The following is a 25919-nucleotide window of genomic DNA, read 5'->3' on the forward strand; positions in this document are numbered from 1 at the left end:
ACTACAACTGGAGTAGACAGGACAAAGACAAGACCTAAGGATAAAGCCTACTTGAAAAGATAGCTCAGAGGAGCCTGACTGAAGTTTGATCCAGAAAAGAGTCTTTGTCATAATCCTCAAAGACTGTCACTGTGGATGATGTCTGAATGGATACTGCTCTAGATTTAAGGCCTCTTATGTGATACAGAAAATGACCGTGCATTTTACACTTATTTGTGAATGACCATATTTTAATTAAGAGAGTACTTTTAGGAAAAGGTGCATCAAAACTAAATAGTGAGAGAAAAATTTGCAATGTTAAATGGAAAAGCATCTCAGGTAAGCAGGAATGTGGAGAAACATGAAGACCTGAGTTTTGTCTCCAATCTCAGCCCCTATTTTAAGAAATTAGATACCACCAGTTTATATTGCACTATTGAAAATTATCCTACTTATAATTTTTTTCAATCTTTATTTATTTTTGAGAGAGAGACACTGAAACAGAGCGCGAGTGGGGGAGGAACAGAGAGAAAGGGAGACAGAATCCAAAGCGGGATCCATGCTCTGAGCTGTCAGCACACAGCCTGATGCAGGGCTTGAGGTCAGGAACCATGAGATCACGACATGAGCCCAAGTCAGAGGCTTAACCGACTCGGCCACCCAGGTGCCCCCCAAAATAACCTACTTATAAAAGGAAAGCTAATTTTGTTTTCTATGGATCCTAAGATGTCAGGGTGACATCTGGTGGACAGAGTCCTAACATGTTGATGAAGGCAGTGTAAATTTCTACCTGGCTCCCCGCTTCTCAAAGTTGTGTAAGAGTTGATATTTTAGTTTATTTTTAAAAAATTTTTTTCAATATATTAAATTTATTGTCAAATTGGTTCCATAAAACACCCAGTGCTCATCCCAAAATGTGCCTTCCTCAATACCCATCACCCACCCTCCCCTCCCTCCCACCCCCCATCAACCAAGAGTTGATATTTTAAAAGGAAGTTGTGCCTTACCTGGGCAGAAATACAAGGTTTAACCCCCAATACAAACCATTCAAGATGGGTCCTCATAATTGAATGGCTGGATCTAGAGATTTCACAAATACTATCAATGCTCATTTCTATGAAGAAATATGGCTGTGAATGAAAAAAAAATTGCTTTTGTATGTGTTTTGTCCTGTTAAAGGATAGTTGTTAAAAGAGGGTATAATTGGGACTCATGCAGATACAGAATGATCCTGGGTCAAAAATTTTACCTAACTCATTCACTAATGAGAAAACCAGTAAATTCTTGTGAACTGTTCAAAGAAGAATTAAAAGGATACATGTGTATAGTCATAAAAGGAATGCCAAAATAAAATGGGTCAACAATTACATTCCACCAGATACAACTAATTTTCATTCCTGTGGACAATATCATCTGTATTATTATTAATTTTATATAACTCCATTGAGCTGTAAAACAGTCAAATATATTGAAAGGCAGAGACAACTGGAATGAGTGTCCATTTCGAACTCTTTCATTAATTTTTTCTGACATTCTTCAAACAATCAATAATTACTTATTAAACACCAATTATGCACAACACCAGAAAACTGAGGACAAAGGAAAGTCATATGCACTTAAGCAATATAAAATACATTTGATAAAATCAGGGTAATGCCTAAAGCAGACCTTTCGTAATTCTGATAGATCCTTTGTATCTATCAGATAGATAGACTGTAGATTCCTTTCTTCCTCACCTCTTTCCACAAATATTTATGGAGCACCTACTGTTGATATATGCTTTCTACGCACTTTCTAGGCACTAGGTATGAAATGTGAAAGAGAGACAGGTTCTTTTATCCAATGGCGTTTTCTTTCTAGTGAGGGAACGTAGACAATTAACAGGCAACAAAAAATTCACGTCAATATTTCTTGTAACACCTTGATATTACAATTCTTGAAACTTTTCAAAACCAAAGACCTTCACCTTCATGCCATGGGAGTTCTCCCCCTATGGTGTATTCCAGAGCAATATAATGCAGGTTCTGCTGTCATTTTGATTGTGCTCAAATTTTGGCTCAATCTTTTGCTGGCCAGGTTAATCTAAGCAAATTACTGAAATACACTGTGCCTCAGCTTTCCTTTCTGTTAAATGGATATAGTAGTATTTACTTCACAGGATTGTGATGAGAATTAAAGAGTTATTACAATATATCTTATGTCAAGAGTACCTGATACATAGTCGGTGCTCAATACTATTGTTACCAATCGTGTTTAGTAATAATATTTCTTTTAAAAAATTTTTTTAAATGTTTATTTATTTTTGAGAGAGACAGAGACAGAATGTGAGTGGGTTAGGGGCAGAGAGAGAGGGAGACACAGATTCTGAAGCAGGCTCCAGGCTCTGAGCTGTCAGCACAGAGCCCGATGCTGGGCTCGAACTCATGAGCTGTGAGATCATGATCTGAACCGAAGTCGGATGCTCAACCGACTAAGCCACCCAGGTGCCCCTAGTAATAATATTTCTATTGTTACTAGTATTATTACAACTTAAAATTTCATCACCTTTTGGAAATGATTGAGTCTTGCAATTTTTCACTCTTGATTCAATCTCATGTGAACAGGTTTGATTCATTCATTTTTTCAGTGAATTAAGCAACTATCATATGCACAGACAGTGCATTAAGCACTGCAGATCTAAAGATAAGGAAGATATTGAAATGCACAAAAATAAAATGCATGGCCAGTTCATAAAACTGCCAGCAGTTAAATGTGACCAGAGCACAAGGTACAAGATGGGAAGGCTGAATGAAAGGTCTATGCAAGATGATTGATGTCAATTCAGAAAAAAAATCTTCCTAATTACTACAGGCGATTGAATGCTTTTCAAAAAAAAGGTGGGGGAGCCACGAGCTTTTTTAGCAGAAGAGGGACATAATCAAATTTTTGCCACAGAAAATCAATCTGGCACACGTGTGGATTGGAACTTGGAGAAGACAGCACAGAACACAGGATCCAGGTTAAGAAGTTGGCAAGGTAGTCCAGGTGAGAAAAGAAGTAGGCAGTGGCACGAGGGGGAGAGAGAAGGAGACAAATCTGAGAGACGTCTATAAAAGGTGCATATCTCCAAACCTCACCAGCCTGTGAGGAAAGATTGAGCCACACCAACTCATATTCTAATCTTGCTCCAAGCCTCACCTGCTCAAAGACTTCCACTTTTTCTTGTACGTATTCCCAAAGTATTTCTGAAAGTTTGAGAACAACAAACATTTCAGGGGGCCATGTGCCACCAGCATCTTCTGTTCTGAAATCCAGAAACTTGCTCATTTTCCCTGACCACCAGTGCTCTCAGTCTTAAAGTACAGCAGAAGCCCCACAATATCTTACAAAATGAGAAGGGGTGTCCAACGAACATCCCTCCAACTCTTGTTGTATTTAATTGCAGAGTGTCCAAAACAGGGTATTTTGAACAAAGATGTGCTATAGGTGTATGAGAGAGGTCCCCAGGACACATGCCATCCATTTTTCCCCAGGAAGTACTTGCTACTGAGATAGCTGGATTGGCATGACTCCACAAAGCAGTCACTGCCTTGCACAACTCCAACCTTCAGTCCCTATTGCTAAGTCAAAAGGCTCATGCTAGATACCTTCTCTGCTTAGAATAAATTCTTTCTGTAGGTACTCTCTACCTGCACTCTGTCCATGTGGTAACACTGTATAAACTCCTAACGTGGGGAGAGTTCTCAGCACTCATGGAAATCTGGCAATCAGAACAATTAGAGGTTGAGGAGACAAGGGAAGAAGTAGCTCTATGCACCAGCCACATTAGAATCCAGTTCCAATCCAGCTGAAATTCCAGTTGTATTCCAGATAACACAGTAACCAAGCAAATGTAGAATGGGAGGGAAAGACAATAGGCAAGGATGACTATGAGGTATCTGACTTAGAGATCTAAAAGCTCTCATTCACACACAAAAATAGGGGGTCCAGGAGAAGCAGATATTTATGTAAAAAGGACAGACTCAGTTTGGGACATGTTTTATGGAGCAGAACATTTAAGCAGAGGCATCTAAAGGATAAAAAGTCCTCCAACCACATTGTATGTATTAGGAAACATTTAAAACTACATCAGGGGAACATGTACTGGGGGCCAGATAGTTCTTTTTTTAATAGATTCCCTCAGATGATTCAGAAGTCTGGAAAAGCTCTAGGGAAACATTGGCTAGGTCCTGAGACCTTAGTGAAAAATCATTTACTGTATATCTTAGAAGGCTGACTCTGTTTTGGCAAAGCTGCTGGCTGACTTGGTAATGTAACTTGGGGTTTACAGGAGAGGTCTTTACTTGCAAATATCTATTGCCTTATTAATTGAATTTCAATATATTGTAATTAATTAATTAATTAATTAATGGTTTTTAATCTTTGAAAATCCCTCATAACATTCACCAAAATAGCAACAGGGGTTGTCTCTGGGAGAGGGTGCTTCAGGTAAGATTTGTAGTTTCAAGCACTAGAAAAAAAATTCTGGTTGTTTTAAACAAAAAAGACACTGATTTTAAAAGATCGTAGTTCACAGAATCTTAAGGGTGGGGAGTATATAGGGCCCTAGAGGTGAACTGAGGATGCCAGGAGCAGTGTTAAAAATCACCCAGAAACCAGTTCGGTGAAGTCCCCACACCACAGGCATTGTCTGAAAAGTCCCTCAACATAATGAAAGATATCAATGTGTAGACCTGAGACACTCAGTAAAGCCCAGTACCCCATTAAACTTCATGGTGGACAGAGGGCTGTCTTTACCAGTGTCCCTGTATCACTGACATTTTTGCCTCAGAAGTTAAAGGAGCTGAAACTCTGAGGCTGGACCTCCTACCAGTGTGGATTCTTTCCCATCTCTGCTTTTTTTTTGTGTCTTCAGATCTCCATCTAGGGCACAGCCTCAGTCTTGTGTCCACACCCCAGCTGAAAGGGGAGATTGGGAAACCAGCATTTCTACCTCTACAGTGAAGGAGGTCCAGAAGTTAGCCAACAGGAATAAAAAATGGTCAAAACAGGGGTACTTTATATGATATTTTTCTTCTTTATGTTTTTCCATATGTCCTACTTTTTTTTTTTTAATTTTTTTTCAACGTTTATTTATTTTTGGGACAGAGAGAGACAGAGCATGAACGGGGGAGGGGCAGAGAGAGAGGGAGACACAGAATCGGAAACAGGCTCCAGGCTCTGAGCCATCAGCCCAGAGCCTGACGCGGGGCTCGAACTCACGGACCGCGAGATCGTGACCTGGCTGAAGTCGGACGCTTAACCGACTGCGCCACCCAGGCGCCCCTGTCCTACTTTTTTTTAATATTTACTTTTATTTTTATGTTGACAGAGACAGAGAAAGAGAGAGATAGTAGGGAAGGGGAAGAGAGAGGGAGAGAAAGAATCCCAAGCAGGCTCTGCAATGTCAGCACAGAGCCCCACACGGGTCCACATCTCACGAACCTTGAGATCATGACCTGAGCTGAAATGAAGAGTCGATGTTTAACCAACTGAGCCAGCCAGGAGCCCCTGTCCTACATTTTTTCAAATGAATAGTGTCACACAGTCAGGAAAACAAAAAAATGAAAAGTAAACTTTTTTCACTGGAGTTGTTTTCAATTCTCTTAACCACAACTGTCTGGTATCACTTCCCCCTCTAGTGAAGACAAAGAGAATATACACAGGTGGATGACACTTCTTCTGATCTTTTGGAGAACAGAGTTCTAGAGTTAAATTTACTACCACTCCACTTTATAGATAAGGAAACTGGAGGTGAGAGATAAGAGACATGATATATCAAAGTCATGTGTAAAATTAATGGGAGACTCAGCCCTACAATCAGGATATCTTGATAGAGACTTCTATTTTATTCACTCCCATAAATTATAAAGGGCAACATGATGGCATGATTTGAGGGGCATTCAGAAGCCCTGCATCAACCTCTGGTTTTTTAATAGAGAAGAAAAATGCGCTCTGGCTAAACAGTGTGCTGTGTCCAGCAATTAGCCCCTCTGTTGGCTGTGCAAACATGGGCAAGTAACAACCTCTCTTTACGTCAGTTTTTCTGTTGACAAATGGAAACGGTAATAGCAGTTTCCATAGGGGCTGTTTGTAAGAAATAAATGAGTTAGTATTTGCAAAGAACTTAGAAAAGTTCCTGGTACTTAGTAAACAGTAAATAAGTGCTTATGGAATAAAAAAATGAGTAAGAAACAGGGCAGAGTTCTCATTTTAAAGTAGGCTAAACTTGGGGCACCTGGGTGGCTCAGTCGGTTAAGTGACCGACTGTTGGTTTTGGCTCAGGTCATGATCTCATGGTTTGCCGTTTGAGCCCCCATCAGGTTCTGTGCTGACAGTGCAGACCTACTTGGGAATTCTCTTTCTCCCCCTCTCTCTGCTCTTCCTCTGCTTGCTGTCTCTTTCTGTCTCAAAATAAATAAATAAGCAAAAAAAAATTTTTTAAGTAGGCTGAACTTTGCTGAACTTCCGAAAGACTTCATTGACTGATTCTTTTATCTGATAATGGTAGAGTAGCTTGGATAGACCAAAGATTAAAGGTCCACAGATTAAAGTTTAAAATTTTAACTAAACTATTTAAGTAGAAAGCCCATTTGGAGACACTGGAGAGCAATCAAAAGCAGGTAGAAACTGGAAGAAAATCTACTCTGACAAAACAGGAATTGTACCTAGTGACACTGGGGAATTTGTAGCTTCTTGCCTGGGGACAATTCCAATCTGCACAGCAGCTCGGGGCATCAAAATGCCAAAGCCTTACTGATCTGAAGGAGAGGAGGCCAGAGTTCAGGGTTTGGAGGGCAAACAGAAAGCTACAGAAGAGAGCTTGGAAGGGAAGAATCACATAGAGAATGAGTCCCAAAATAAGCAACCAATATTGACCTGAAGTGTTGGCTGACCACTAAACCAATATTCACAGGGGAGACCATGAAGGAACTAGTAAAAACAAAACAAAAAAAACCCAAACAACTCTCCCCAGACAAAACAAAATCCCAGAGTCTGAAAATCACAGATCTGAGGGAAATGTCAGTTACTGACTGCAGAGGGGACAGAGTATGAGTATGAGTCTGAGTATGAAGCTAAGTTAAGTGCTGCCCAAAATAAGTCACTCTTCCACATGTCTACTATAGAAAGTATCCAGTCAAAGCTCAGTAGGCATGCAAAAAAAAACCAGAAACATGTGACCTATACTCAAGAACAAAAGTCAAGTCCACTTTGAGATGACACAAATGGTACCATTAGCAGAGAAGTGTTTTTATTTTTCTTGAAGTAACTCATAAATAAAAGGAAACTCTGAATAAAAATTGCCTCTCTTGGCTGTAACAGTTTCTCAGACTTTCCTTGTTTTTACAAACTTGCCAGTTTTGAGGAGTACTGGTCAGGTACATTGTGGGATGCTCCTCTATTAGAAATTATGTAAGTTTTGATCATGATTAGGCAAGGGTTATACGTTTTGAGGAAAAAAGGTTTTCCAGAAATTTTCTAGCTTTATGTTTTACATTTAGGTCTATGAACCATTTTGAGTTAATTTTTTGTGAAACATGCAATGTCTGTGTCTAGCTTATTTTGCATGTGAGCGTCGACTTGCCCCAGTACCATTTGTTGAAAAGATTATCCTTGAAAACCCAGGTCAACAGGGCAAGATGGCGGCTTAGGAGGACACTGGGCTCACCGCACGTCCTGCTGATCACTTAGATTCCATCTACACCTGCCTAAATAACCCAGAAAACCGCCAGAGGATTAGCAGAACAGAGTCGCTGGAGCCAAACGCAGACGAGAGGCCCACGGAAGAGGGTAGGAAGGGCGGCGAGGCGGTGCGCGCTCCACGGACTGGCGGGAGGGAGCCGGGGCGGAGGGGCGGCTCGCCGGCCAAGCAGAGCCCCCGAGTCGGGCTTGCAAAAGCGGAGGGGCCGGGCGGACTGTGTTCCGACAGCAAGCGCGACTTAGCGTCTGGGAGGTCAGAAATTAACAGCTCTGCTCGGAAAGCGGGAAGGCTGGAGGACAAAGGGAGGGAGAGCTGCTGAGCCCCCTGACAACAGAGCTCAGTTTGGTGGGGAACAAAGGCGCTCGCCAGCGCCATTTCCCCCGCCCATCCCCCAGCCGAAATCCCAAAGGGAACCGGTTCCTGCCAGGGAACTTGCTCGCTCCGCGCAAACACCCAACTCTGCGCTTCTGCGGAGCCAAACCTCCGGCAGCGGATCTGACTCCCTCCCGCTGCCACAGGGCCCCTCCTGAAGTGGATCACCTAAGGAGAAGCGATCTAAGCCTGCCCCTCCAGCCCCCGAGCACCTTGCCTACCCACCCCAGCTAATACGCCAGATCCCCAGCATCACAAGCCTGGCAGGGTGCAAGTAGCCCAGACGAGCCACACCACCCCACAGTGAATCCCGCCCCTAGGAGAGGGGAAGAGAAGGCACACACCAGTCTGACTGTGGCCCCAGCGGTGGGCTGGGGGCAGACATCAGGTCTGACTGTGGCCCCGCCCACCAACTCCAGGTATACACCACAGCACAGGGGAAGTGCCCTGCAGGTCCTCACCACGCCAGGGACTATCCAAAATGCCCAAGCGGAAGAACTCCCCTCAGAAGAATCTCCAGGAAATAACAACAGCTAATGAGCTGATCAAAAAGGATTTAAATAATATAACAGAAAGTGAATTTAGAATAATAGTCATAAAATTAATCGCTGGGCTTGAAAACAGTATACAGGACAGCAGAGAATCTCTTGCTACAGAGATCAAGGGACTAAGGAACAGTCACGAGGAGCTGAAAAATGCTTTAAACGAAATGCATAACAAAATGGAAACCACCACAGCTCGGCTTGAAGAGGCAGAGGAGAGAATAGGTGAACTAGAAGATAAAGTTATGGAAAAAGAGGAAGCTGAGAAAAAGAGAGATAAAAAAATCCAGGAGTATGAGGGGAAAATTAGAGAATTAAGTGATACACTAAAAAGAAATAATATACGCATAATTGGTATCCCAGAGGAGGAAGAGAGAGGGAAAGGTGCTGAAGGGGTACTTGAAGAAATCATAGCTGAGAACTTCCCTGAACTGGGGAAGGAAAAAGGCATTGAAATCCAAGAGGCACAGAGAACTCCCTTCAGACGTAACTTGAATCGATCTTCTGCACGACATATCATAGTGAAACTGGCAAAATACAAGGATAAAGAGAAAATTCTGAAAGCAGCAAGGAGTAAACGTGCCCTCACATATAAAGGGAGACCTATAAGACTCGTGACTGATCTCTCTTTTGAAACTTGGCAGGCCAGAAAGAATTGGCAAGAGATTTTCAGGGTGCTAGACAGAAAAAATATGCAGCCAAGAATCCTTTATCCAGCAAGTCTGTCATTTAGAATAGAAGGAGAGATAAAGGTCTTCCCAAACAAACAAAAACTGAAGGAATTTGTCACCACTAAACCAGCCCTACAAGAGATCCTAAGGGGGACCCTGTGAGACAAAGTCCCAGAGACATCACCATAAGCATAAAACATACAGACATCACAATGACTCTAAACCCGTATCTTTCTATAATAACACTGAATGTAAATGGATTAAATGCGCCAACCAAAAGACATAGGGTATCAGAATGGATAAAAAAACAAGACCCATCTATTTGCTGTCTACAAGAGACTCATTTTAGACCTGAGGACACCTTTAGATTGAGAGTGAGGGGATGGAGAACTATTTATCATGCGACTGGAAGCCAAAAGAAAGCTGGAGTAGCCATACTTATATCAGACAAACTAGACTTTAAATTAAAGGCTGTAACAAGAGATGAAGAAGGACATTATATAATAGTTACAGGGTCTATCCATCAGGAAGAGCTAACAATTATCAATGTCTATGCACCGAATACTGGAGCCCCCAAATATATAAAACAATTACTCATAAACATAAGCAACCTTATTGATAAGAATGTGGTAATTGCAGGGGACTTTAATACACCACTTACAGAAATGGATAGATCAACTAGACACACGGTCAATAAAGAAACAAGGGCCCTGAATGAGACATTGGATGAGATGGACTTGACAGATATATTTAGAACTCTGCATCCCAAAGCAACAGAATATACTTTCTTCTCGAGTGCACATGGAACATTCTCCAAGATAGATCATATAATGGGTCACAAAACAGCCCTTCATAAGTTTACAAGAATTGAAATTATACCATGCTTACTTTCAGACCACAATGCCATGAAGCTTGAAATCAACCACAGGAAAAAGTCTGGAAAACCTCCAAAAGCATGGAGGTTAAAGAACACCCTACTAACGAATGAGTGGGTCAACCAGGCAATTAGAGAAGAAATTAAAAAATATATGGAAACAAACGAAAATGAAAATACAACAATCCAAACGCTTTGGGACGCAGCAAAGGCAGTCCTGAGAGGAAAATACATTGCAATCCAGGCCTATCTCAAGAAACAAGAAAAATCCCAAATACAAACTCTAACAGCACACCTAAAGGAACTAGAAGCAGAACAGCAAAGGCAGCCTAAGCCCAGCAGAAGAAGAGAAATAATAAAGATCAGAGCAGAAATAAACAATATAGAAACTAAAAAAACTGTAGAGCAGATCAACGAAACCAAGAGTTGGTTTTTTGAAAAAATAAACAAAATTGACAAACCTCTAGCCAGGCTTCTCAAAAAGAAAAGGGAGATGACCCAAATAGATAAAATCATGAATGAAAATGGAACTATTACAACCAATCCCTCAGAGATACAAACAATTATCAGGGAATACTATGAAAACTTATATGCCAACAAATTGGACAACCTGGAAGAAATGGACGAATTCCTGAACACCCACACGCTTCCAAAACTCAATCAGGAGGAAATAGAAAGCTTGAACAGACCCATAACCAGCGAAGAAATTGAATCGGTTATCAAAAATCTCCCAACAAATAAGAGTCCAGGACCAGATGGCTTCCCAGGGGAGTTCTACCAGACGTTTAAAGCAGAGATAATACCTATCCTTCTCAAGCTATTCCAAGAAATAGAAAGGGAAGGAAAACTTCCAGACTCATTCTATGAAGCCAGTATTACTTTGATTCCTAAACCAGACAGAGACCCAGTAAAAAAAGAGAACTACAGGCCAATATCCCTGATGAATATGGATGCAAAAATTCTCAATAAGATACTAGCAAATCGAATTCAACGGCATATAAAAAGAATTATTCACCATGATCAAGTGGGATTCATTCCTGGGATGCAGGGCTGGTTCAACATTCGCAAATCAATCAACGTGATACATCACATTAACAAAAAAAGAGAGAAGAACCATATGATCCTGTCAATCGATGCAGAAAAGGCCTTCGACAAAATCCAGCACCCTTTCTTAATAAAAACCCTTGAGAAAGTCGGGATAGAAGGAACATACTTAAAGATCATAAAAGCCATTTATGAAAAGCCCACAGCTAACATCATCCTCAACGGGGAAAAACTGAAAGCTTTTTCCCTGAGATCAGGAACACGACAAGGATGCCCACTCTCACCGCTGCTGTTTAACATAGTGCTGGAAGTTCTAGCATCAGCAATCAGACAACAAAAGGAAATCAAAGGCATCAAAATTGGCAAAGATGAAGTCAAGCTTTCGCTTTTTGCAGATGACATGATATTATACATGGAAAATCCGATAGACTCCACCAAAAGTCTGCTAGAACTGATACAGGAATTCAGCAAAGTTGCAGGCTACAAAATCAATGTACAGAAATCAGTTGCATTCTTATACACTAACAATGAAGCAACAGAAAGACAAATAAAGAAACTGATCCCATTCACAATTGCACCAAGAAGCATAAAATACCTAGGAATAAATCTAACCAAAGATGTAAAGGATCTGTATGCTGAAAACTATAGAAAGCTTCTGAAGGAAATTGAAGAAGATTTAAAGAAATGGAAAGACATTCCCTGCTCATGGATTGGAAAAATAAATATTGTCAAAATGTCAATACTACCCAAAGCTATCTACACATTCAATGCAATCCCAATCAAAATTGCACCAGCATTCTTCTCGAAACTAGAACAAGCAATCCTAAAATTCATATGGAACCACAAAAGGCCCCGAATAGCCAAAGGAATTTTGAAGAAGAAGACCAAAGCAGGAGGCATCACAATCCCAGACTTTAGCCTCTACTACAAAGCTGTCATCATCAAGACAGCATGGTATTGGCACCAAAACAGACACATAGACCAATGGAATAGAATAGAAACCCCAGAACTAGACCCACAAACGTATGGCCAACTCATCTTTGACAAAGCAGGAAAGAACATCCAATGGAAAAAAGACAGCCTCTTTAACAAATGGTGCTGGGAGAACTGGACAGCAACATGCAGAAGGTTGAAACTAGACCACTTTCTCACACCATTCACAAAAATAAACTCAAAATGGATAAAGGACCTAAATGTGAGACAGGAAACCATCAAAACCTTAGAGGAGAAAGCAGGAAAAGACCTCTCTGACCTCAGCCGTAGCAATCTCTTACTCGACACATCCCCAAAGGCAAGGGAATTAAAAGCAAAAGTGAATTACTGGGACCTTATGAAGATAAAAAGCTTCTGCACAGCAAAGGAAACAACCAACAAAACTAAAAGGCAACCAACGGAATGGGAAAAGATATTTGCAAATGACATATCGGACAAAGGGCTAGTATCCAAAATCTATAAAGAGCTCACCAAACTCCACACCCGAAAAACAAATAACCCAGTGAAGAAATGGGCAGAAAACATGAATAGACACTTCTCTAAAGAAGACATCCGGATGGCCAACAGACACATGAAAAGATGTTCAGCGTCGCTCCTTATCAGGGAAATACAAATCAAAACCACACTCAGGTATCACCTCACGCCAGTCAGAGTGGCCAAAATGAACAAATCAGGAGACTATAGATGCTGGAGAGGATGTGGAGAAACGGGAACCCTCTTGCACTGTTGGTGGGAATGCAAATTGGTGCAGCCGCTCTGGAAAGCAGTGTGGAGGTTCCTCAGAAAATTAAAAATAGACCTACCCTATGACCCAGCAATAGCACTGCTAGGAATTTATCCAAGGGATACAGGAGCACTGATGCATAGGGCCACTTGTACCCCAATGTTCATAGCAGCACTCTCAACAATAGCCAAATTATGGAAAGAGCCTAAATGTCCATCAACTGATGAATGGATAAAGAAATTGTGGTTTATATACACAATGGAATATTACATGGCAATGAGAAAAAATGAAATATGGCCTTTTGTAGCAACGTGGATGGAACTGGAGAGTGTGATGCTAAGTGAAATAAGCCATACAGAGAAAGACAGATACCATATGGTCTCACTCTTATGTGGATCCTGAGAAACTTAACAGGAACCCATGGGGGAGGGGAAGGAAAAAAAAAAAAAAAGAGGTTAGAAAGGGAGAGAGCCAAAGCATAAGAGACTGTTAAAAACTGAGAACAAACTGAGGGTTGATGGGGGGTGGGAGGGAGGAGAGGGTGGGTGATGGGTATTGAGGAGGGCACCTTTTGGGATGAGCACTGGGTGTTGTATGGAAACCAATTTGTCAATAAATTTCAGGAAAAAAAAAAAAAACCAAAAAAAAATAAATAAATAAAAAAAAAAAAGAAAAAAAAAAAAAAGAAAAGATTATCCTTTACCCCTTGAATTGTCTTTGCCTCTTTGTAAAAGATCAGTTGACAATATTTTGTGGGTCTATTTCTTGGCTCTCTATACTCATCGACTGATCTATTTATTTATACTTTCACTAACACTACTAGGCTTATAATAAGTCTTGAAGTTGGATAGTGTCAGTTCTCCAATTTTGTTCTCTTTTAGTATTGCACTGGTTATTCTGGGTCTTCCCTCTCAATATAAACTTTAGAATCAGTTTGCCAATGTCCACAAAAATAACTTGCTAAAATTTTAGTTGGGATTAAATTGAATCTATAGATCAAGTTGAGAAGAACTGACATCTTAACAATATTGTTTTCCTATTAATAAACATGAAACATCTCTCCATTTATTTAGATCTTTGATGTCTTTCATAAAAGTTCTGTAGATATTTTTCATTTAGATCTTATACATATTTTGCTATTTGTATGCCAATTACTTAATTTTATTCATTTATTTTGGTGCTAATGGAAACAGCATTGTATTTTTTATTTCAAATCCTACCTATTTGTTGCTCAGATATGGGAAAGCAATTGACTTTTATCTATTAGTCTTGAGTCCTATGACCTTGCTGTAATCACTTAGTTCTAGGATTTTTTTAATCTTTTCATTGATGCATTGTGACTTTTTAAGCAGAAAGTATATCATCTGCAAACCAAAACTGTTTTATTCCTTCTACTCTATATAGTGCTTATTTCCTTTTCTTATCGTACTAGCTATGACTTCCAGCACAATGTTGAACAGGAGTGGTGAGAAGAGACATGCTTGCCTTATTACTAATTTTAGGGGAAAGCATTCAGATTATCACCAATAAGTGTGATGTTAAATGCAGGGTTTTTAGATATTCTTTACCAAGTTGAGAAAACTCCCTCAAGGCTAGTTTTAGAAGTTTTACCATGAATGGGTATAAGATTTTGTCAAATGTTTCTTCTGGATCATCAATATGATAGGATGGATTGCATTAATTGATATTTGAACGTTGAACTAGCCTTGAATAATTGGAATACATCCTGCTTAGTTATGATGTACAATTATCCTTATACATTGTTAGATCCAATTTGCTAATTAATTTTTTTTCAATATTTATTTACTTTTGAGAGAGAGACAGAGAGAGAGAGAGAGGGAGAGGGAGAGAGAGAGAACAGGGGAGGGGAACAGACAGGGAGACAGACTCCGAAGCAGGCCCCAGGCTCTGAGCTGTCAGCACAGAGCTATCGCAGGGCTCAAACTTGGTGAACCCTGAGATCATGACCTCAGCCGCTTAACTGACTGAGCCACCCAGGTGCCCTGAATTTACTAATATTTTGTTGAGGATTTTTACATCTACGATTATGAGAAATATTTGTCTGTAGTTTTCTTTTTGTAATATCATTATGTGGTTTTGATATTAGGATAATGCCGGCCTTATAGAATGAACTAAGAATTATTCCTTCTGCTGCTTATTTCTGAAAGAGAATGTAGAGACTTGGTATCATTTCTTCCTTAAATAGTTGGTAGGATGATTTATCAGTGAAACCAGCTGGGCTTGGTGCCTTCCTTTTTGAAGGTTATAAATTCTCGATACAATTACTTCAACATAGACCTATTTAGATTGTCTATTCTGAGCTTTGCGCAGTGGCAGTATCGTAGCCAATGAGGTTTATCCGAGGCGCGATTATTGCTAATAGATTACCTATTCTGTGGTGTGTGCATATTGGTAGTTTGTGTTGAAGAAAATCAGAATATGTCACCCTAACACATATCTCTTTGACATAAGAATTATTTTGAGCTAAAGGCAATTAAGCAGTAAACAGGAAAAGCTCTCTTTTTCTCCCTAAATGTAGGACATATATTTTCTTTTTTTGAAGATGAACAGAGACTCTGATCAGCTCAGAATGGCAGCAAAGGAGTCAGAAGAAAAACCTTACTCTATTAGTTTCCCCTCATATATTTGCCTTCCTATGGTTTGCCACCCGGGAAGCATAAGACTTATTTTTCTTTTCTTGTCACTCTTCTAAAAACTGTATTGTTTTTTGGATAAGATGCTATATAAGTTGGAGTTCTAAACCACTTCTTTAAATTACTCATCTCTGAGTTTCTTCCTTGTAAATATGAGGTATAGAGGTTCAAAAACTGCTTTTCTCTTGTGTTTTGTTACAGAGCTCCAGTTAAGACCTCAAATGTGTAGAAGAAGAAGTAGTTTTTTCCTCTCCTATAGTATTTTTCAAGTAATCGATCCATTTCATCTAAATATTCAAAATTGTAGGCATAGAGTTGTTCATAATATTTATTATCCATTTAATGTCCATGATATCAGTAGTGATACCACCTCTTTCATTCTGATATTAGTAATTTGTATCATTTTTTTTCTTGTTTACTCTGGATGGCTAGAGGTTTATAAATTTTCCAAAGAAAGTTTTCCAAAGAATCACTTTTTAGTTTATTTAAAAATTTTTATTAAATTAACATTTTCAATTTCAATTTGATATCTGCTTTAATTTTTATTATTTCTTGCCTTCTACTTGGATTAGGCTTATATTATTCTTCTTTCTATACTTTCTTAATGTGGAAGTTTAAATTGATTTTAGATATATCTTATTTTCTAATATATGTGCATTTGGTGCTATAATTTCCCTCTAAGTATTGCTCTTCCTGTAACCCACAAATTTTTAACGTTTTTTATTTATTTGGGGGACAGAGAGAGACAGAGCATGAACGGGGGAGGGGCAGAGAGAGAGAGGGAGACACAGAATCGGAAACAGGCTCCAGGCTCTGAGCCATCAGCCCAGAGCCTGACGCGGGGCTCGAACTCACGGACCGCGAGATCGTGACCTGGCTGAAGTCGGACGCTTAACCGACTGCGTCACCCAGGCGCCCCAACCCACAAATTTTTATAAGTTGTATTTTTATTTTCATTTAGTCCAAAATATTTTACTATCTCTAAGACATTTCTTTGATATGTTATTTATTTATGTATTGTGTAACCTATATTTGTATTTTTTTAAATTGATTTCCAGTTTGATTCCATTTGGTCTGAGAACACATTTTGGATAATTTCTATTATTTAAAATTTTAAAGTGTATATTATGGTCTAGAACATAACCCATTTTGGTGAATGTTCCATGAGCTTGAGAATATGTATATGCTGATATTAGAGTAAATACCCTATAAATATCATTTGGATGCAGTTGATTGATGGTATTGTATAGTTCAATCCTACCCTTATTGATTTTCTGCCTGTTGGATGTATCAATTACTGAAAAAAGGATGTTGAAGTTGTTCATAGAATTTTGAATGTCTATATTTGCTTGCAATCGTAACAATTTTGCCTTATGTATTTTGATGCTCTTTTGTAAGAAGCAAACATTTTAAGTATTATTATGTCATCTTAGAAAAATTGAATGATTTATCATTATGTAATGCCCTCTTTATTCCTGGTAATTTTCCTTGTTCTTAAGTCTGGATTGTCTGAAATTAACCTAACTATTCCATCTTTCTTTTGATTAGTGTTGTCATGATAGGTCCTTTCACATTCTTTATTTTTAACCTATCTGTACCTCTTTCATTGAAGTGAGTTTCTTATAGACAACATATAGTTGGGCCTTGTGTTTTTATCTACCACAAAAGTCTCTGTCATTTAATTGATGTATTTAGAACATTCACATTTAAAATGACTATTGATACAATTGAATTAATATATGTCATGTTTTGGGGCACCTGGGTGGCTCAGTCGGTTAAACCTCTGACTTCGGCTCAGGTCATGATCTCACAGTCCGTGAGTTCGAGCCCCACGTCGGGCTCTGTGCTGACAGCTCAGAGCCTGGAGTCCACTTCAGAGTCTGTGTCCCCCTCTCTCTCTGCCCCCCCCCTTGCTAGTACTCTGTCTCTTTCTTTCTCTCAAAAATAAAGACATGCAAAAAATTAAAAAATATATATGCCATGTTTTTAACTGTTTTCTATAATCCCAATTGTGCTTTTCTCCTTTTTTAAAATCTCTTTTTCTTATTTCTCTATTTTTAATTGAATATTTCACATGATTCCATTTTCTCTCCTCTGTTAGCAAATAAATTACACTTCTTTTTTCGCCTTTTTTAGTGGTTACCCTACAGTGTATAATATACATATACTTAACAGCTCATCTGAGTTTACTTTTCAAATAATATGCCACTTCACAGGTTGTGAAGGTACCATATAAAAGTATTCCCAAGTCCTCCCTTCCATCCCTTGTAACATTGCTGTCATTCATTTTACTTACCCATATGCCATGATCATCTAACGTTGCTACAATTATTATTTTGAACAATTGTTAACACAATTAAGAATAAGACATTTTTTTCAATTTCTGTTTTTTTCATGTCCAATGCACTGTTTCTTCATGTAGATCTGAGTTTCTGACCTGTATCATTTTCTTTTCCTCTGAAGGACTTCTTTAACAGTTCTTACAGGGCAGGTATACTATTGACAAATTCCCTTAGCTTTTAGTTTTCTGAGAAAGTACTGGTTTCTCTTTCACTTTTGAAGGTAAATTTGTTGAACACAGCATTTCAAGTTGGTGTTTTTTATTCATTCAACATGGTAAATATTTTATTCTAATCTCTTTCTGCATGTATGGATTCTGGCTCATGCCACTGTGATTTTTATTATTGTTTATTTAATGGTATTTGCTTTCTTCTGACTTCTTTCAAAATTTTCTCATCTGATTTTAGGCCTTGTGAATATGATCTGTCGTGTGTGTGTGTGTGTGTGTGTGCGCGCGCGTGCGTGTGTGTGTGTGTGTGTGTGTGTGTGTGTGTGTCTTGCTTAGTGTTCTCTAAGTTTCCTGGATCTGTAGTTGTTTTTTGTTATTAATTTCAAAAACCTCAACCATTCCTTCAAGTATTTCTTCTGCTCTTTTCTCTCCTCTCCTTTTAGTATTCCAATTATGTATATGTTATATGACTTATAATTTTCCCATAGCTCTTGAATATTTTGTTCTTTTATTACTTTTTTCTTTGCATTTCAGTTTGGAAAATTTTACTGATTTATCTTCAAGCTCACTGATTCTTTCTTGGCTATGTCCAGTCAGGTGAAGCCATAAAGGGTATTCTTCATTTCTGTCACAGTGTTTTTGGTTTTTAATATTCCTTTTTGATTTTTACTTAGTTTCTCTTTACTTACATTACTTATCTTTTTTTTTTTTTCATGCTGTCCTTCTCCCACTGGACCACTTCACATATTAATCACTGAATCATAGTTGTTTTAAATTCCCTATCTGATATTTCTAAAATTTGTGCTACATTGGAGCCTGGCTCTGAAGCTTGCTTTGTTTCTTTAGACTGTTCTTTTTCTTGCCTTTTAGAATGCCTTGCACACACGCACAGTATGGCACATCCCTAGGTCCTCACATTCGGACTCCTACTCACAGTGGCCACCATGACAGTGGCCACAGCTCAGAAAGAATGTGTCTGTGAAAACTACAAACTGCCCAGACTGGTCTTTGAACACACATGGTCAGTGTGAGTGTGCTTCAACTGATACACAAAATTCCGTTATTCCCTCAAAACTGGCAACGAAGTGTTTGGTGATGAAGGCAGAAATGACTGGCTCAAAGTCTGGGAGAAGAGCAAGGCCTGAGAGGGCTTTCCAGAATAACAATGGGCTCTATGATCCTGAGTGATGAGAAGGAGCTCTTTAAAGCTAAGCAGTACAATGGCACCACCATGTGCTGGAATGTGAACACTGTTGAGGTCAGAAGAACTGGGAAGTTCTACTCCAAACGAGTGAGGACCTACTGGATCATCACTGAACTAAAATACAAACAAGAGAAACACCTCAAGATGTTCAAAGTTTGAAGACTATGTATGCTTAAGGAAGCAATCCCAACTCACTATCTACTGGATCCAAAATACATCAAAAATACTCTGTGTGAGAATGATCTTATCACTATTGATCTGATGCAAAATTCATCTCAGAAAACTCAGAATGAGTTTTCTCATTCTCATCTCATAGCTGACATGGCTTATTATTTTGAAAAAAAATGTTACAAATTAACCTTTGTTCCATTCCAATAGAATGGGCCTGAGGGTAGATGGGCAACAATTGGATCTGGATCCTGGTCAAACTGAAATTTACTATATGGATGAAAAACCACCTGAATTTTCAATGCAAGAACTACAAGCTGGTATTATTGCTGTCACTGTGATTGTGATATTAGCAGTTATTGCTGGACTCGTGCTGGTTATTTTCAGAAAGAACAGAATGGCAAAGTATGAGAAGGCTGAGATAAAGGAGACAGGTGAGATGCACAGGGAACTCAATTCATAATGACTATAATTTGAAGAGTAACTACGAGAAGGTAAATTAGCAAGCAGATTACACGTGTATGAGCACAGGACAAAGAGATCTTTGAGGACTACTGTTTTGTTAGTTGACATCTTCTATTTGTAACGGTATTTATAACAGTAAAACCTGTACTCAAAATATAAGGAGTTTCAAATCGACGTTACCAATCTTAAAAGTTGACCACAAGTGTCATATATATGCAAATCTGATAGAAAACCCAGAACGGACAGCATAGTTAAAATTATTTATGTCTAACATTGAGGTGTGTTGCCTTAAATTGCTTAAATTGCCTTAAATATGCTTCCACAATACAGTTTGAATGACTCCTCTCATCCGTTTGTTATTGAAAGCTGCCTTTCTATTTACTTTGAGTCTTATACATATAAACTTTTTTTAATTGTGAAATTAAAACATTTTAAAGCAGAAAAAAAAGAATGCCTTGCAATTTCTTGTTGAAAGCAGGACATGATACACTGAATAATGGGAACTGAAATAAACAGGGCTGTTGTGTGAGGTTTTACATTGGTCTAGCAAGTTGGACTGTGCTGAAGGTTTGCTGTAGTTGTAGCTGACAAAGCTTTGATTTTTTCTCGTGTCTTCTAAGTTCCCTTCTTTTTTGGAGGAGAGGTGGTTCTTTAAGTACAATTTCTTAAATCGAGTCTGTGTCTTGCAGCTTTCTCAGTTGTAATCCACTGTTATTATACTGAAATCCTGTTGATGTGATGATAAGGTATGGGAAGGGGGAGTGTTCGATAATCTTATATGTCAGGCTTTTACTCCTTTAAGGGTCTTTTAACAGTGTATGTCCCTGGGCTGTGACCTTCATAAATGTTCCTTAGCTTCTTTTTTTTCTCCTTTTAGGTGAGGCAGAAAAGCCAGAGGGGCTAAAGTTGGCTTATTATTTCCTTGCCCGTGGGTTGAGTATTTTATTTTGTTTCAATTAAGGAGGACAGCCCTTTGTCATGAAGTCTACTCTGGGAGTATTTCAAATGGTTGCTTTCCCCAGGAGCATAATTCAAAATTATTAATTTTTCCTTATCCTACCCAAAAGGTTGTGTCCCCCCCCCCCGACCTATACCTAGAAACTCTGGTAGAATTCTGGAAGTAAAACTTCTAAAAGTATGGGGACCCTCTAAGCCTGGGACTATGGCACTTTCTCACTCTTGACCTTGTCCACAGGAGCCTTCGGGAATTCATCAAACTTATTTAAATGCTTTTAACTTTTTATGGCTTTAGTGCTTTCTGATCCATGTCAGCTGATCTTGGCTAAGTTTCTCTGTATTCACCTATCTCTCCAGATTTGGGGGTAGCAGTTGCCCCATAACCTCAGTTCTCTAATGGGTCTTTTTTCAACATTATTTTCTTATTTTAAGAATGAGAGTGATGATTTCCTAGATCTTTCCTGGTCAGAACTGAAACCCAAAGTCTGTTACATATCTTTTAATCTTTAAATTTTCTCTCACAGTTTTTCTTCCCTCATAATTTTATTTGTGGAAGATTTGTTGTAGATTTCCACCTTTTAAACTTTGCTGATTGTTTCCCTCTGCAGACTTTTCATACATTATCCTGGCTCTTATATTTTCTGGAAAGCTAAAGGCTTGATCAGACTCAGCCCAGATTTATGGCATGACTATTCTATAGGAGTGTTGGGTAGTTCCATTAGGAAGCACATAGTATCTAGTTGTTTCTCTTTTTGTTACATCAAGAAAGGGCAGTGGGTTTGCAGTTACCAGCCTGCTCTACCATTACAAAGCTCCCTATAAGAAATTCACCTAATAGTTTTAATAGCCACTGATGATCATGGCCTAAATCCATTATTTCATTAGGAGTTCGATGGCGATATTCTAATTCTACCATTGCTTCCCTATTTATTCACTAGAATTCTTTTAGAAGGTCTACCCTAATTAACTATTTGGCACCCTTAAATACTATTGATACAAGAAATGTGATATAAATGCTTGATTGTTTCACTTCATTTACCAGTTTTCAGAATAAAGTGTTGGTTCCATAGCATATTCAAAGGTGACTAATGAGAATTTTTGTGTGCAAGTATCATTAAGAACCAATGGATTTTAATATATTTTATGTGTCTCAATCCATTATCATTATTATTCTTTTTGTTGCCAATATTATCCCATCTTTGGCAAGTGCAAACCCCTGCAAATTGCCTCTGGTGTCCATTAGACATGAACCCAGTTGTCTCTAATAATTCCCCTATCCTTCAATATGCCAAGATATTCTAGACACATTTAGTGCATTTCCTGGCCTAGAATTGGTATCAGCCATTTCTCCAAAGATCTCCTCACTCTCCAAGCTCTACACTCTTTTTTTTTTCTTTTTTTTTTTCTTTTTTTTCCCACGTTTTTTATTTATTTTTAGGACAGAGAGAGACAGAGCATGAATGGGGGAGGGGCAGAGAGAGAGGGAGACACAGAATCGGAAACAGGCTCCAGACTCCGAGCCATCAGCCCAGAGCCTGACGCGGGGCTCGAACTCACGGACCGCGAGATCGTGACCTGGCTGAAGTCGGACGCTTAACCGACTGCGCCACCCAGGCGCCCCGTCCAATCTCTACACTCTTAATACAAACCACAGTTGGAAATATCAGTGATGATGCACTGAAATTTGCTAATATTTGATACTGTTCTGCTGGTTGTCTGCCCTTAACTATACACAGGGTATTTATCAGGATAATAAATATCATTACTGCAGATATTTCTATAAAACAAAGTTAATGACTCTGTCAATAATTTACTTGCTTTAAGTAATATTCCATCTAACACAATTCCAGTGCACCAAAATAATATTTATCTATCTCTGAAAACTAACTTGGTATTTTCCCTTTCTGCCTGCCATTTATTTGGATACCATTGTTTGTATTTCTGTAATATCAGCTCCCAAGCCTTATTTCAGCCTTCATCCCCCATAACTGCACCCTTCCTCCCCCAATCTATTTAGATCTTATTTCCATTTCAATTCCACCTAAATACCCACATCCATACCATTTATATATTTTTTTTTATTTTTTTTAATGTCTATTCAATTTTGAGAAAGAGAGACAGAGCATGAGTAGGGGAGGGGCAGAGAGAGAGGGAGACACAGACTCCAAAGCAGGCTGCAGGCTCTAAGCAGTTAGCACAGAGCCCAATGTGGGGCTCGAACTCACGAACCGTGAGATCATGACCTGAGCTGAAGTCAGCCGCTTAACCAATTGAGCCACCCAGGCGCCCACATCCATGCCATTTATAAAGGTCAATGAATGCATGGAATTTTCAAACTCAGATGACTTCTATTTAGTAATTTTTTATCCCACTCAGATTCTGTTACTGTCCCATGAAGGAAGATGCATGCCCCACTCTAAGTGCATACACAGGAATATTCTGTCCCTCCCCCCATGACCCAACAACTCTATTTAACTTCTTGAGCAGTGCTTCTCAAAATTTATTCTGCATAGGAATCCCCTGTGGTATTGCTAAGATGCAATTCTGATTCAGTAGGTCTGAGGCAGGGGCCAAGATTCTGCATTTCTAACAAGCTCTAAGTGTGCAGATGCCACTGGTCCTAGACCATGCTTTGAGAAGCAAAGCTCTGCTGTGTTGGGGTCACATGCTCCTATCTGGATAAATTCCAAACACACACCTTCCTCCTTAATGTCACTCTCTGTTCATCTCTACTCTTACAATTGGTGATCTTCCCCCTTACTATGTTTAAAACAAAAGACGGACAACATCAGGTGTGAACGTGGACAACTGACACACTGCTGCCTTTTTGACAATGAGAATCTATTGCATCATGTGGTCATTTTAAAACGTGCTACAGGGGCGCCTGGGTGGCGCAGTCGGTTAAGCGTCCGACTTCAGCCAGGTCACGATCTCACGGTCCGTGAGTTCGAGCCCCGCGTCAGGCTCTGGGCTGATGGCTCGGAGCCTGGAGCCTGTTTCCGATTCTGTGTCTCCCTCTCTCTCTGCCCCTCCCCCGTTCATGCTATGTCGCTCTCTGTCCCAAAAATAAATAAAAAACATTGAAAAAAATAAATAAATAAATAAATAAATAAATAAAACGTGCTACAAATTATTTGGCATTTTCTCTCTTTAAAAAGGTAAGTATAATTCCCCTCTACTTGAACATAGATCAGCTTAGATACTTGCTTCTAAAGAACTTCAGAGGAAGTGATGCCGAGTGACTTCCAAGGCCAGGTCATAAAGGGAAGAGAGATTCTGCTGGCTTCATTTTGGACCATGTGCCACGTGCCAAGTACCCTGAAGCTGCCATGCTAGAGAGATCACACAGAGATGGAGACACCTGGGGAGCTTTAGCTATTCCAGCCCAGTTGTTGAGTCTTCCTATCCCAGGCACCAGATGTGTGAATGATCAAGTCTTTAGATGATTCAAACCTCAGCCACTGACTACAAATGCATGAGAGACTAAGAGCCAGAAAATCCCTGCTGAACTACAAGCACCTCACAGAGCCATGAGAGACAATCATAAATGATTGGTAATGTTGTAAGTCACTGGTGTGAGGTGGCTTGTTATGCAGCAAGAGATAACTGGACACATATCACCTTTGCCCTTTTCCTTGACTGTCAAAAGCTTCAGAGACAAATTTGATCCTCTGTCCTTCAAACTATGTTAGACGTCATGATATCATATTTGCTTCCTCCTCCTAAGTCCTCAGGGTTTTTTTCCCTTCTGTTTATTAACTTCATTATTCCTGTGTCATTTTTTATAAGCTGCCTCAAAATCAAATTCTTTTAGAAAACAGAGGAGGTATAAATAATGATTTTCTGTTTCTCACCCATTTGCCTCTATGTTCTCGTGTCTCAATTTATTTTCTTTCATTCCTTCATGTTGTCTCAGAAAAAAACAAATGTCCTATTTCTTTTCCCTTCTCCAATATCTTTAATCTCTTGCCACCTGTCTTCTTGCCATCTGACTTTAAATGAGTACAAAGCTCTTCTATCTTGAGAAAACCTTTACTCTTTCATTACTACCAAGTTTATTACTTTTTTCATAGTCAATCTTCTGAAGAATGTTTTACTTCTACTTTATTGAGGCTCAAACTGGGTTTTCGCTTGTATATCAGCATGCAAAATTCGACAACTCCTACGAAGTAAACACGTGAGGAAGGATGGTGCTTTAATCTAATGTGAAAAGAAGTCAATAAAGTGCTATTATTGTTACACATTTAAAAAAAAACAAAACAACATTCCTTGGTCAGCACTCAAAACATCTCTTTAATTATTGCAGTATATCCAGTGGACACTTTTTACCTACCTACCCTTTGGCAATTTGTGGAAGCACATTTTTTAAAAAATACTGTTACCTACATCTCCAACATTCATTCAGACAGAAATAATGCTATATATCTTCCACTATTTCATCTAGTAGTTTGTCTTTGCAAAACAAAAGCCTGGTAATGACAGGAAAAGTACCATTTTTCATTAATATTTAATTATGTTGTATGTATAATAATGCCTTAAGTCCTCCCTCTTTGACACTGTCCTTGTGCACTCTGAACTAACATCTCCTCATTCTTTACTACGACAACATCTGTCCCCAGCAATGATGAGCACTAATTAAAAGTATCGGTTGGAAACCGGGGCTTGTCACTGACAGAAAAAGGATAGGATCTGAGCCAAACTCACTCTAGGACCAGAAACACATATACAACATGGATGGGAGTGGTGAGGATGAATTTCAACAAGAATGTCAAAAGAATATACTGCATCCAATGGGTGTATCCTATGAAGCTCTGATTTTTAGAAGCTAACTGTTTATTCAAAATTCTATTTCTGTAATTACCAATTCTCTTCTTAAAACCATTCAATGGTTACTTACTTCCCTCCAGATAGAACCCAAACTCTCTGGCCTGGCTTATCTGTCTCATCGGGTCTCGTCTTTGCCTCTTTATCCCTTCCATTCCATTTCTCAACTGACAGACAAGCTTATCTATGTTTCTGCCAAAGTAAGCTATTTGCTCTTCT

At 39.1% G+C, this 25919-nt stretch overlaps 2 pseudogenes; both read left to right on the plus strand.

The window, feature by feature from the left end:
- The first annotated feature begins 15238 nt into the window (after positions 1-15238).
- On the plus strand, positions 15239-15400 carry LOC125169386 (uncharacterized; annotated as a pseudogene).
- A 3575-nt stretch (positions 15401-18975) lies between these two features.
- Positions 18976-19917, plus strand: LOC125169041 (epithelial cell adhesion molecule-like; annotated as a pseudogene).
- The last annotated feature ends 6002 nt before the right edge of the window (positions 19918-25919 follow it).

Source organism: Prionailurus viverrinus, chromosome B3 (genome assembly GCF_022837055.1).
Source record: "Prionailurus viverrinus isolate Anna chromosome B3, UM_Priviv_1.0, whole genome shotgun sequence".
In the NCBI taxonomy this organism is placed as follows: Eukaryota; Metazoa; Chordata; class Mammalia; order Carnivora; family Felidae; genus Prionailurus; species Prionailurus viverrinus.